Source organism: Chenopodium album, chromosome 1, assembly GCF_948465745.1.
Source record: "Chenopodium album chromosome 1, dcCheAlbu1.1, whole genome shotgun sequence".
Taxonomy (NCBI): domain Eukaryota; kingdom Viridiplantae; phylum Streptophyta; class Magnoliopsida; order Caryophyllales; family Amaranthaceae; genus Chenopodium; species Chenopodium album.
In genome coordinates this window covers 57,449,066-57,463,917 of record NC_137834.1, presented here as the reverse complement: position 1 = coordinate 57,463,917, position 14,852 = coordinate 57,449,066, and the positions used below count along the sequence as shown (strand labels likewise).

Here is a 14,852-nt window from a genome sequence, read left to right as displayed (position 1 = left end):
AAAAAAAAAACGTGACCTTAATATATGCGAGTATGTGCTAACAAGTTTGCAATAAACAACAATCAAGAACAACAAAGAACGAAAAAAAAAAACATGCAACAAAACAAGGAAATTACCACGGGAACTCGATCGGGAGAAAACTAACCAATTCACTATAGAGAATAGATTAAACCTTGATGATAATAAGCTCTCAAACAGCCATGAAACTTCACACCTCTTTCTATTCCCTCCCCTAAACCCTAAGAGAATGATGAATAAATGCAAGAGATTTGTTATACTTTCATAACACATTATCGATATCACTCATAAAAATAAATTCATACAATAATTGAAAGTTTACATATATCACCTTTATATTTATTAAAAACTTATGTTTTAAATTATTTAGTGGCACTCAATCACAATAATAATTCATTTCAATTTTCAAGAGTTAAACACAAACATTAAAAAAAAAAAGTAGAGTATGAATGATAATTAGGGGAAGAGAGCACGAATAGAGAGGGGTTTGTAACCATTGCCTCCAGACTTTTAAGAGTCGTCACCTAACTTTTTTTTCCTGCTTGCAAGATTTTTAGAATGTACCGACAAACATACACACAAATAAATGTTGTTCATAAATGTGATTAACGACCTCTTCCCTACTAAAACACATTTGAAAACCTAAATTCATAATAATATCTCATTTATGTCAACAATATTTCAAATAGCTCACAATTTAATCCTTGATTAAACTTTTATTGTTAATTTCAAGATGTAATTCATAATTTTGATAAACATTTCAATCTTATTCATTCTTGTGTTTGGCAATATCCCTTTCCATCTAATCTTAAATATATTATGTGAGTTTTATTGAAAATAATTTCTAATTTACTTGGATTCATCCAATGAAAAAATAAACCTGAGGTATTTAATCATTTATTAAAAATATGGTTGAAAATTTATTTTATATTATACTAATATAAAATATTTTCAAAGTGATGATAGACAAAATTCGATAACAATAAATTTAAAACATGATCACTTACTCGAGCTAGCTAGCTATAGAACCATACTTATTCAATCTTTTCTACCTCACCATTTTTGGGTGAATGCCGTATATATCTCATACATTGTAAATAGATTGATCATTTTTTTTTTTTTTTGACAAAAGAACTTACAAACAAACAACAACGAAAACAAAGTAAATCACGCCGACGCGCCTTCCCTGCCAAACAGTGAGCTTGAGCAACCATAGACCTTGGAACCTTCTGAATATGACACACAACCAAAGCACCAATAACTTCCAAAATCTCCTGCTGAATCCAACATATAGAAATATCTTGCTATGTTTATCTTGGTTGTGAGTGCTTTCCTAATTTTCTGGCTACGCTCTTCTTTATAAGGGATATTGTTATTTGGATCCTAAGTCAGTGAAATATTTTATAGACCCCGAGCATACCGTAGACCAAACTAATCCAAAGTTAGTTTTTGCTCTTTAGTCTTTACACTATCTCAATATCTTAATCTCCCCGTCAAAAAAAAAAAAATCTTAATCTCTTCCCTATTTATTGTAGTCCAACTCCATTTCCTAATGAGCCCAACACACAAATAATCAGCAACATCACATGTGGGCTTTTTCTCTAAGCTCAGGCAAGCCCTGGCCAACAAATGTGTTGTCTTGAAGCCCATCTATTCCCTTCTTTTGCTGACCGCCCAATTAACATCACATATTACCGGTCCACTTGTCTATCAATACACTTCCTCTATATTCTCCTGTCCTCCCAAGTTGTTCCTTCTCATTCTATGCGCACTGCACAGTATGCACTCATTGCTAATGACACTTGGGAGTTAGTTCCATTTGATGTCTCTTATGTTCGAGTCTTAGCCGCCCAGACGACAACTAAAAGTTCTAAACAGGACAATAGTAAAGAATATTTGCTAATTGCTACATTGTTCATCAACATGGCTGACAAATGAGAAAATATAAGTTCATCTTGATGATAAACAAAATTTGTTTATCTAATGGCATTTTCGTAAATAAATTAACAAAAAATTCTAGTCAGCATGGCATTCTCGTAAATAAGTTAACATTTGTGGGACCCGCATATTAATAAAAGTTGTTAATCTATTTACAAAAATGTCATGCTGACTGGAGTGAATTGTTGATATATTTACGAAAATGCCATTAGATAAACAAATTTTGTTTATCACGAAGATGAATGCGGACTCCCTCAAAAATAGGAAAAATTCACAACAATAATCCCAATTATGGCCACTCTTCCCAAATTAATCCCAACTATGTATTATTCTAGTATAATACAAACTATATGATGTATCTTCCCAAATTGATCCAGGTGACCTGCAACTTGTTAAGCTAGTTACATTTCTATTTTGAGTTGGTTTTTTTTTTTTTTTTTTCGTTCTCACTTTCTGCCTAATTCCTACTCCGTACTAGCCACCAATAACAAGTTTAATAACCTTTCCCACCATCACCCTTCTAAAATAGCCCTACGTACCCAACCAAGCAAAATCACCATATCCACCATGTCTTCTGTAATTTCAACATTTCAACTTTAATTTCTCAAGAGCATATCAAGTCATCAAAAATACTGAAGCAATGTTGACCACCGGCATGCACTTCTTCCACAAACTTCTGCAAAATTCCCACCCTATTTCCGACTAATTGGACTCTTTTTCAACAATCACATTCTCACTCATACTGTATGGCTTATATATTTTATTTGATCCAAAATTAAATAAAGGAATTAAATAGAATAATTGTGAAATTAAATGGGTAAATGAATTAAAAGAACCCTAAAGCGGAAAATAAAAAGCCGAAATTGCAAAAATATATGAAAAGTACTCTGAAGAAAACTTGAAAATTATTGGGAATGTGTTATTGTTACGATGAAAAGTAGGCTAAGAGCCTGGACAAAGTTGGAAAGGACTAAAGGAGGTGATGGTGGGAATTAACCATGGTGGTGCTGTAATGGTTTGAAATTATTGATGGCGAGAAGAGAGCGCATGGCTGGCAGGTGAAGAAGAGAGAGAACTCAGAGAAGCAATGAATTAAAAAATAAATAATAAGCACTAATCAGGAGGTTTTAACCAGTAATCAGATCATTTTGAGAAAATACTTGCTAAAATTTGGATTATACTTGAATAAATTATAGTTGGGATTAATATGGAAAGAGGGGTCATAGTTAGGATTATTGTTGTGAATTTTTCCTCAAAAATATCCACACAAACAAAAAGACAATATTAATAAAATAACAAAACAATTAATATGCCCTAATTAATTAATGTATACCTAATTATTCAAAAATAAAAAATAAAAATAATGTATACCTAAGCTAGCACCATGCATGAACTCACAATCCATGTACCGCTAGATTGACAGTAAAGTCCAAAATATAGAGCTGAGAATACTACAGATAAGTCATTAATAACTCTCCAGTCACCTCAGTCAGATGTAATCCTTAGAAAGTTAGAATATGACTGAGCATTAGATTTCCTTGTATGTGTCAGGTACTTGTAACAAGTATGACATAGTCAAAGTAAGTGGATAAAATAGAACTAGGTTATATATACTTATATGCACCCCATTAGATGGAAATTTAATGAAGGAGAGGCTGCTCGTCAAGGATCGGAAGAGAGCTGTGTTGTTATTTTGTTACTCATTATTGTTAGACCTCCTGTAAGGCATGAACCTATGGTCCTTTGCAGCGTTTCTCCTCCTCTTACTTTTCCATAAAAGAATCCAGCTTACCATTTTCCTGATTATAGATAATTGCTCAATTAATAATAGATACACATAATTTATTAATCATCCACCAATGTATCGATCACAAGAAAGAGGTAAGAACATGAAGGAGTTATGTCTTCGATAAGTGCAATTACTAGATATATCAAGGATCACTATTATGGAGATAATAAGTTCATTCTATAGGATCGTCAATGTTTGGTGCTAGATATGACAATTGATCTTTGGGCTAGCTTAATGGCCCAAATCCTTATAGAATGGATCCTACAAGGTCACACATAAGAGTATTGGGTTAAACAAGTTAGAGGTCCATTATTGGGCCTCATGAGTACATGACATACCATGTTGATAATTGGGCTTGGATAGTTAGAAGTGTCTAATGGGTTTTGGACTTGACATGATTTTATTTCTAGATATGATCTACAAATATAAACCATGCCTAGGGTTGCTTGACACAACAATTGACATACAGTGAATTGTCACACAAACAACCAGTTTTTCCAAAAAAAACCCTAACTCTCTCTATCTCTACTCGGCCCTCTCTCTCTCCTCCCTGTCCGTACGGCCCTCCTCCCCAGGTGGCGCGTGTGGTGGCGCGTGGGTGGTGTTGTGGTGTGTTCGTGGCTCAAACCTCCGTTGAAGGTTGATTGAAGTGTTCAGTCACAACTAACTAGCATTAGTGGAGGTTTAATCCATGCTCATGGACTAAGTAGAGGAATCACGCTTGGGGTTCTTTATCTCCCATTGTTCTTGCTCGATCGCACGTGGAATCACGCTTCAAAGGTACGATTATATGTTCTTTATGTGTTATGCATTAGATCTTGGGATTAGGTACTGTATGAATATGATTCATGTTTTCCCGCTGCGTAGTACCTATAAACCCCTTCAGAACATACCTTGAGCTCTTTGAACTTCTCCAAGAGAATCTGATATTGGATTGCAGCTGTAACAAGAAAATCAAATGAGCATGTGCATCCATATTTCTCCAAATTGGCTCATGGTAACAACGGATTAAAAGGTTGAGTAATGCATATTGAACAAAGAAAATAGTTTTTTTTTTTTTTTTTTTTTTTTTTTTTTTTTTTTTTTTTTTTTTTTTTGTTGTTGTTGTTGTTGTTGTAAGAAAGCCCAAATTTGAGAAGAGAAAATAGAAAAGGAGATTAAAAAGATTACATTTCTTTACAAAATATGGACACTTTCCTTGGTTTACTGCTCCCTTGCCTTCTTTTTGTGTTCAGAAAGAATTTGGTCTCTCCTGAGTTTTGTAGAGTCTGACTTCCTTGCCTTCTTTTTGTGTTCAGAAAGAATTTGGTCTCTCCTGAGTTTTGTAGAGTCTGACTTCATTTGTTTGCCCTATGAAAACCCACATATCAGCAAGTAAATGAAATGACAACCAAAAATCCATAAGTATTAAGGGGCCGTTTGGTTCACACAAGGGAAACGGAATGGAATCAACAAAGGGAAATGAGGAGAAAGGAAAGCTAATCCCTCATTTTTGTATTATTGTTTGTTTTACATAAACAAAGGGAATCAGATTTTCAACCACCACTACCCTCCTCCTTCTACAACCACCAATCCACCGCTACCCCTTAAATCTGCCATTCACTTACCACCACCACCACATTAGCCACCACCCTCCTCATGACCTACCACCGTTTCCCACCTTTTTCGCTGCTCTTCTACCGTCGTTGATGCCCTCTTCACTCTCAATTTTTTTTTTTTAAATTTTTTTTATTAGATCTAGTTGCTTGGTTTTCATGGTGGATATGGAGGTTTTGGAGATATGGGTGGTGTTTGTGACGAATTGGGTGAGGTGGGTTTAGGTCAAATTTGGGAGATTTTGGTTGGTGTTTTCGGGGAGGTGGTTTTGGGAGATTTTGGTGGGTGGTTTTCAGGGAGGGTGCGTGGGTTTTTTCGAGTGGGTTTAGGGTGATTTGGGTGGGCGGTGATGTTGGTGAAGTTGGGTCGGTTGATGGTAGTGGTGTTGACGGTTAGGCGGTGGTTTTTAGGGTTTTCGCGGGGAGTGGGGGAGTTTTTCGGGGGAGGAGAGCTCCGGCGAGGCACGGGGGAGCTCCGACGATGGGCAGGGAAGATCCGGCGAGGGATGGTGGAGGTGCGGCGATGGTGGCTTGGTGGTGGGATAGGGTAGGATGGTGGTGGTTGGTTTGGATATGGTGGTGCTGTGGTGGCTAAGGAAAGGGAATGGAAAAGTGATAATATGATAACTCAATTGCTCGCCTTTATTATTCCACCATATTGCATATTTATACAAGCTGCTGTACTCCTTGAGCCACAAGGAATATCTTTTCCTAATTCTATCAAAACTAGGAAACTAAGTATTATTTCCTAAGATACGATAGGAAATATATCTAGGAAAATATATCAAAGTAAATTACAAAGATATGGTAAAAGATACTAGTCTATCTTGCCTAACACCCCCCCTCAAGTTGGAGCACTCGGATCAAAGATGCCCAACTTGCTAAGAAGATAGTCAAACTGTGGCTTTCCTAATGCCTTTGTAAAAATATCAGCTAACTGCTCATTTGTACGGACATGATGTGGAATAATTAGGCCTTCTTGAATGGCATCCCTTACAAAATGACAATCAACCTCGATATGTTTAGTGCGCTCGTGAAAAACCGGATTTTGAGCTATGTGTATCGCGGCTTGACTATCACAGAAAATTGGAATGGCTCGTGGATGTTGCACGCCCAAACTCAAGAGTAGTCCCTTTAACCACTTCATTTCCATCGTCAAAGCTGACATTGAACGATACTCAGCTTCCCCGGAAGAAGTTGCTACCGTGGGTTGCTTCTTAGACTTCCAAGCTATTGGTGAGTGGCCCAAAAAAACCAACCACCCAGATAATGAGCGACGCGTAAGGGGGCAAGCTGCCCAATCGGAGTCGCACCATCCATTGAGAGTTAGATCGCTGTCAGACCGTAGTAATATTCCCTGACCCGGAGTGCTCTTCAAGTAGCGTACTACTCGGGTTGCTGCCTCCCAATGGGCTTGCTGTGGTGCTTTCATAAATTGTGAAAGTACATGCACCGAGTAAGTAAGATCAGGCCGAGTGACGGCCAAATACACCAGCCGGCCAACCAGCCTGCGGTACTGTTCCGGGTCTGCCAGCAGGGGACTATCGCTGCGTGCCAAGCGGTGGTTTTGTTCCATCGGAGTCAAGGCCGGTTTCGATCCCAAAAGGCCCGATTCTGAGATTATATCTAGCGCATATTTGCGTTGAGATAGGAATAAACCGGTACTACTTCTTGCAACCTCAATACCAAGAAAGTATTTTAGTACTCCCAAGTCCTTCATATGAAAACAAGTGCTCAAATAATTTTTGAACAATTTCAAAGCCGACGAATTGTTCCCTGCAACAATTAAATCATCCACATAAACAAGAACATTAAGTTGAACCGACCCCTTTGTAAAAGTAAAAAGGGAGTAATCCGAGTAGGATTGAACAAAACCATAGTGTTTCAATGCCGTTGTAAGTTTGGCAAACCAACACCTAGGGGCTTGTTTGAGGCCATATAATGACTTTCGAAGGCGACAAACAAGATCTGGTTCATCCGTGGTGAAGCCCGGGGGTAGCTTCATGTATACCTCCTCATTTAAGTCACCATGAAGAAACGCGTTATGGACATCCATTTGATGTAGCTCCCAATTCTTTGAGGCGGCTATAGCAAGAAAAGCACGAACTGTTGTCATCTTGACAACTGGAGCAAATGTCTCATCATAATCAATGCCTTCGGTTTGGTGATTACCAAAGACAACTAATCTTGCCTTCAATCGTTCAATACTTCCATCAGCATTGTATTTTATTTTGTACAACCACTGACTTCCAAGGGCCTTTTTCCCGGGAGGGAGTTTCTCCATTGTCCATGTGCCATTATTTTCTAGAGCACGCATTTCTTCTTTCATAGCCATTTTCCACCCATCATCTTGCATTGCCTCTTTGAACGATCGTGGTTCCTTGCCTCCTGTTATAGCTGCAACAAAATTTCGATGTTTCGCAGAAAATTTATCACAACTAACATAATGTGCTATAGGATACGGCATACCTGAGGGAGGTGGAGAAATTGGATTGAGTGATGCTTCGGATGGACTATTACGAGCAACGTGAGTATGAGTGACATAGTCATCTTTATATTTGGTCGAAGGTATTTTTGTGCGGTGACCACGCCCTAATAAAGTAGGTGCCGTGACCCCACCCTCCTCTCCTTCCCGATCTGCTGCCGTGGCTGTGGGATTAGTGGCAGCAGGTGGCGGGGTTGGAGACTGCCCATCATCATGATCCTCAAAAATTGGATAATTATCCATATTGTCCCCCAAATTAATTGTGGCATGTATATCATCATTATCAATGTCAATGTTGGTGGTTTCGACATCTAAATATGGGTATATATCCTCAAAAAAACGTACATCACGGGACACAAAAAATTCCTTTTTGTCTAAATCAAACAAATACCACCCTTTCTTCCCAAAAGGATAGCCAACAAATACACATTTTCTACTACGACTTGCAAACTTATCACCTTTGGCCTTTTGGTTATGAGCAAAACATAAGGAACCAAACACACGTAATTCACTAAATAAAGGAGGAGAGCCAAATAACATCTCATAGGGAGTTTTGTTACCCAAAAGAACAGATGGGGTACGATTAATTATATGAGCTGCCGCTAAAGCACATTCCCCCCAAAAATAAATTGGTAACCCCCCCTGAAATCGAAGGGCACGAGCAACATTAAGAATGTGTTGGTGTTTTCTCTCTACCCTACCATTTTGTTGAGGGGTTCCTACACAAGAGGTTTGAAACAAAATTCCTTGGGCAAGAAAATAATTCTTCAAACAAAAAAATTCAGTGCCATTATCACTTCGTACAATTTTTATTTTCTGAGAAAATTGCCTATCAATCATGGCAATAAAGGACATAAATATTTTAAACACTTCCGTTTTATCAAGTAATAAATATATCCAAACTGCACGGGAGTAATCATCAACCAAGGTCAAAAAATAATGAGCACCACAAGATGATGGTTTATCATAGGGACCCCACAAATCACAATGCACAATCTCAAAAATACGGGAAGCTTTATTTTCACTTAAAGGAAATTTGTCTCTAGTGTGTTTAGAACGATGACACACTTCACAATCTTTTTTTTAAATGACCACTAGAATTATTAAGAAAAGGAAGTAGTTTTACAACTTTCTCGGATGGATGACCCAATCTTCTATGCCAAAGTCTCAAGGTGTCTTCAACCGATATTGTTGCAAGAGAAGCTTCTTCCCGGAGATAATATAGTCCATCCTTGAGATCACCCGTGCCAATCACCTCCCTCGTGCGTTGGTCCTGTATAGTACATATTGTAGAGTTAGTTATGACTTCACAATTATTTGTTGAACACAATTGCGAAACCGAAATTAAGTTACAATTTAATTTTGGAACAAAAAGAACATTGTAAAGAGTAATTTTGTCCGTTAATTTAACGACCCCTTCTTTCATGGCGACTACATTTTGGCCATCCGGGAGGCCTACATTGCAAGGAGGGACATCACGCAATTCTAACAAGTGTGATAAATCGCCAGTTACGTGATGCGAGCAACCGGTGTCTATTATCCACTTACCATTGACACGGTGTGAAGGAGGCGTAGCATTACCCATCACAGCCATTACGGCTTGCCATTGCTCGGCAGTAAGGTGCGGAAGTTGGTGAGCATGGGTTGCAGCAGCAGGGGTTGAAGGAGTGGGCTGATTTGCAGGGGTGGCATTGGCCTTGACAGGGGTATTTTTCCCACGACCAGCCCCCTTATTGTCCTCCTTTGAGCTGTATTTTTCGATGTACCAAGCAGGAACGCCATGTTTGTCAAAGCAGGTAGTAGTATCATGTCCTTTCTTGTGACAATAACTACACACTAACGCAGCTCTCTCGGCACGAGATAAGCGAGGTTTAGAATTGTTCTCCATCCGTACAGCAAACCCAACTACTTCTGGGGGTTCTTCTTTGATGTGAGCAATGCCTCGAACTCTTTCTTCTTGAGCAATGGTTTGAAAGGCCCTATTCAAAGTAGGAAGAGGGTCTTGAGAGAGAAGAGTGGAGCGCAAGGCGGCATAATGATCAGAATATAGGCCAAGTAGAAACTGTTGGAGTCGATCACCTTCACGCCTAAGTACATGTTGTTTGCCGACATCACACGTGCACTTACCGCACTTGCAATTAATCAAGGGCTCGTGTTTGTCAAGCTCATCCCATAGAACCGATAGCTTGCTAAAATAAACCGCAACTGGCATTGTCTTTGCTTGCTCACACCTATTAATTTCGGATTTTATTTGTTGAATGCGAGGACCGTTAACAAGGCCGAATCTTTCATGTAAATCATCCCAAAGTTTCTTTGCATTGTCATAGTTGGAGAGCATAGAACGAACTTCCGGGTCAATGGTGTTCATAAGCCACGATACGAGCATACATTGTATCGTAACCCAATCATCTTTTGTGCAAGGAGGAGCATAGCTCATGATTGTGCCATCAAGAAAACCAAATTTGCGTCTCGAAGACAATGCAATATAAATTGCGTGAGACCATTCATTGAAATTGTCAAGTTTAAGTCTTTGATTAGTTATAAAATCACCCGGACGATCTTGAGGTCCAAGGTAATAGGGAGAGTTAGGCTCAATTTTAGGAGGTGGTGGTGGTGGCGGTGGTGTATCACCCATGGTGGTTGTTGTTTTAAAAAAAAAAATAATTTAATTTTGTTAGTACCGTAGCTCCGATACCATGATAATATGATAACTCAATTGCTCGCCTTTATTATTCCACCATATTGCATATTTATACAAGCTGCTGTACTCCTTGAGCCACAAGGAATATCTTTTCCTAATTCTATCAAAACTAGGAAACTAAGTATTATTTCCTAAGATACGATAGGAAATATATCTAGGAAAATATATCAAAGTAAATTACAAAGATATGGTAAAAGATACTAGTCTATCTTGCCTAACAAAAAGTCTTGGGGGGGGGGGTGGGGAATGAAGTTGGAGGGATTTGGGGTAATGGAGAGGGTAAAGGGAATGAAAGAAAGTGCCAAACAAACAACAACAAAGGGAATCAGGGCAGTTGATTCCCATTCCCTTTGTTGAATACCCCCAACCAAACGCATCCTAAAGGTATTAGCTCCAAGAAAAAAGAATAATGAAACAGACATCACAAAAGCTGCTCATAAAACAAAAATTTTGGAGCAAATATACTTACAATCAAAGCAACGCGATTTTGTAATTCTGTAATTTTTTCAGGGTCTTTTGATGACTCTAGCAACTTCTTTAACTCCTGTGAGAAGGTAAAAAATTATAACAATGGCTCAAAAGGCGGAATATTGTTTGAAACAAGAATACACAACACAGCACCATAACCAAATTAAATAAACATACTTGCTTTTCAGTGGGAAGTTTTTCTTCATAGATGAATTTGTATCTTTGCTTGAACCTGCAATTTGCAATGTACACAAACTTCATGTCAATATTTGATTGATGCAATATGCAACTTTCATCAAATGTGTATTAGATCATTGGTGAACCTATGCCCTAGGTCTTTTATTCATTGATTTTCTCTATTTTTATTCTTCCCTACTTTTACTTTCCGTAGTTTAGATTCCTTTCACCATAATATTATTATTATTATTATTATTTTTTGAATAGCACCATAATATTATTTATTTGTTACTTAATAATTTAAATTGCTTAGATTAATTAGGAATAAAAAGACTTGTTTCCTTGGGGATTTGACCCTACTTCTCTATTTACATTAGTTTAAGGATTTAGGAATTACTATTGATTAGGTGATACGACTTTAGCCTGTCAGGGGGGCTAGCAAGGGTGGCTGGATTTTTTTTTTAGTTTTTAGTTTTTTTTTTAATTAATTGCTTAATTTTGATTTAATTGCTTTTTATTATGCTTAATGATGTTATTAAAGCTCTAAGTCATCTGACTAAGGGAAGGGGTAGCGTCGAGTTACGTCCTCGTAACTCTTTCCAAAGGGGTAGAGTGCGATAGAGTTTCGCGAGTTTGTTTTTTGAGTCATTTTTTAGTATTTTTGAGTCTCTTTGGAGTCAGTTGTGACCTTTAAGAGTCTGTCTGGGATGTACATGAGTCTAAATATGAAATTAATTTTTGAATGATTTTTCGGTCGAAACTTCTTTAAAGGGGGATAAACTGTAATACCCCGTATTTTTATTCGTATTTTCTAACTAAATAATTATTAATTATTTTATAAAAAAGAATATTTTGGTAGTTTAAATGATTATTTGAATTTTGGAGCCAATGGAATATTTGAATTTTGGCAGCAAATTTATTTTAAAAATTTGTTGAAATGATTTACCTATTTAATTATGTTGCAAAAACAGAAATTATGTACTACTGTACACAATTTCGGATTTCTTAATTAAATTTAATAAAGTATATTATTTTATTTATTTAATTAAAGTAAATTTGGTATTTTAAAATTTAATTATTTATTAAATGTTTTAGGTTTCTCTTAAATAACAAAAGTAGATTTTAATTATTTATTTTGATTAGAATAATTGTTATTTTAATTAAAATATAAAAACCAAAATTACTAGAGGTAATTTTTGGATTTTCTAAATTATAAAATCAGATTTTTATTAAATAACCTAATTTTTAGATTTTCTAAATATGTTAAATAAATTTCATTTTAATTCTCCTAATTTCCTATTTTATTGTAACACCCTAGATTTTCCCTTCCGTATAAAACCTGTCTTTTTACTTTTAAAAAAAAATACGAGTGAGGAATATCTAAGCTATTACCTTCACCGTAAAAAGGGCTAAGGAAAACTTTCTTTTAAAACCTATTAACCTGTAAACCTGTAGACATGTGGTTTTAGAAAACCCATTTTGACTCTGACAACTTTAAAGTCTCAAACCAAATAAATAAACTCAAGTTTTAACACCAAAAATACCAAATGAACAATCCTACAACTTGAAACCATTAAAGGCCCTTAAACAAACCAATCCCAGTCTAACAAACGTTAGTAGCATTAAGTTGCAAAGGATGAAGATGAACAACAACAATTTGTCAGCCGCAATAGGATTCGCTAGTAGATAATGAAACTTATTTTTTTCATGTGGGTCACGTGACCCGCATGGCCCGTGGATAGATCCGCCCATGTCAGGTTTACTCTCAACTTAATTTGTGATGTTGCCAATGTAAATGTGATTACTACATATTACTTGTGGTACCAAGAACATTACACTTTCGTATTTTGTGCCTTGCCCGATGTGGAAAACTGAATATTTTGTTCAGTTTTCTTGTAAAGCTTCGATTTTTAGGTTGAGTTTGCCTTTCTCTCGAGGAATATTTGGAGAATGTTTTTCTGATATTTCAGTAAAAACGGCGCTCAATCACCTTAGGGATCAGCAAACCTAAAAGGTTACAATATATACAACAAGCTAGCCACTAACAAAGCTAACAACTAGGCTGCACAAAAAACAAAAAAAAACAAAAAGACAGCAAGAACAAGCTGTACAAAAAACAGAGGAAAAAAGGGACAAAATACATAGAAAATACATATATACTTAAGTATTTGAGCTGGTTTTCTTCACCTGACTTCTTGTGATGTTTGTAGGCACACATCATATACTAGTCTCTAAATGAGGGTAGTGTTTCTGAGGGTAAAAGATCAACAACTCATCAACAAGTGAAGATGCTAACAAAGGATTATATAGGAACACAAGGTCTAACTAGGTGTTGTCCAATAAACATTTCACTTTGGATGCAGAGAACATAGAAAATTAGAAATTAGTACATAGCCCTCTTTATGATAAAACCCTACAATTTTCCAGTAGATATAAATCCTTATCAATATTTATTGGTCAGAGAACGTAATATTCCTAGTTGATTAATTGAATCAGTTATCTTTTCCATGTAGGATTATTGGAGTTAGCAATCAATTAACAGTGTTTAACGTTAAGTTAACTTAGGGTTAAAACTAATAAAGTTAATTAAACTTAAGGACACCGTGTATAAGTTTCGATTTAGAAGGACACAACATAGAAAACCCAATAAATCAACGGCACCATGACTAATAATGACAAGCAAGATAAGAGAGAATATAACATTCTACGATGAGAAAGAATGTGTTGTTCATTAAGTTAGGATTGCCTATATTGTGTCAAATTAAATTGGAAAATTCAACTTAATCTTTATGATTGACAAAAATTGTTGCTCTAGTCGCAAAGATGTAGATAACTATATAAGTGCAGATTTTATTACACAGTTCACAATAAAACCAATACTTCAAGTAGCGACTTTGAACCTCTACTTGAAGTAGTTGTGTTTGCTGTGAATATTGTAAATAAAGGCAAACCCGCTACTTCAATATTAACAAAATGTCAATCATAAAAATTAACTAAGGTGGACTCAAATTAAATTAGGCTAACTGTGGGTTCAGTTGAACTCAAATTAATCCATTTTTATGTGCCCTTCGCTCTTCTGAAATATTAACACTAATACATACTTGCAAATTAAATCACATTTATACGTTATTTACTTGAGTGATGTGTGCAGCGTTGCAGATCTCATAGAGAAGCATGTGTGGCATAACCACTATAAACCAGAATTCATCATATATAACTACCTTATTTTCGCCAAACCAACCAAATACTTATAGAAGCCTACATGTTGTAACCACTCTCTTCTTCTCCATGAATGTCTTAATCCCACAAATGATGTTGGCTACATAAACCAACACGAAGACTACTCTGAATCAATGTGGCTCATTGTTCATGGAATGTGACAAATTTTTAAACTAGCTCATGACCCTTGTCCTTTATCCAGATTTGAGACATGCAACAGGAACCCACTGGCAATGGGAAATATCAAATCAATAAAAATCAATTTCGAACAATAAAGATCAGCTTCAATCGATAAAAACACATACAATCCACACAAAATCATTCTATGTATTATATCAATTACAATAGTTAATGAAGTGAAAAGCCTAATTGAATATAGGAGAAAATCCAAGTTTATATCCCATATTAACAAAAGTTGTTTTATAAGATTATATAGGTCATTTCACGATGGTTTCTAGGGGT

At 36.4% G+C, this 14,852-nt stretch overlaps 1 pseudogene; it reads right to left on the bottom strand.

Annotated features, from left to right (window-relative positions):
* Positions 1 to 3,652: 3,652 nt before the first annotated feature.
* Positions 3,653 to 11,255, bottom strand: LOC145633138 (uncharacterized; annotated as a pseudogene).
* Between the last annotated feature and the right edge of the window lie 3,597 nt (positions 11,256 to 14,852).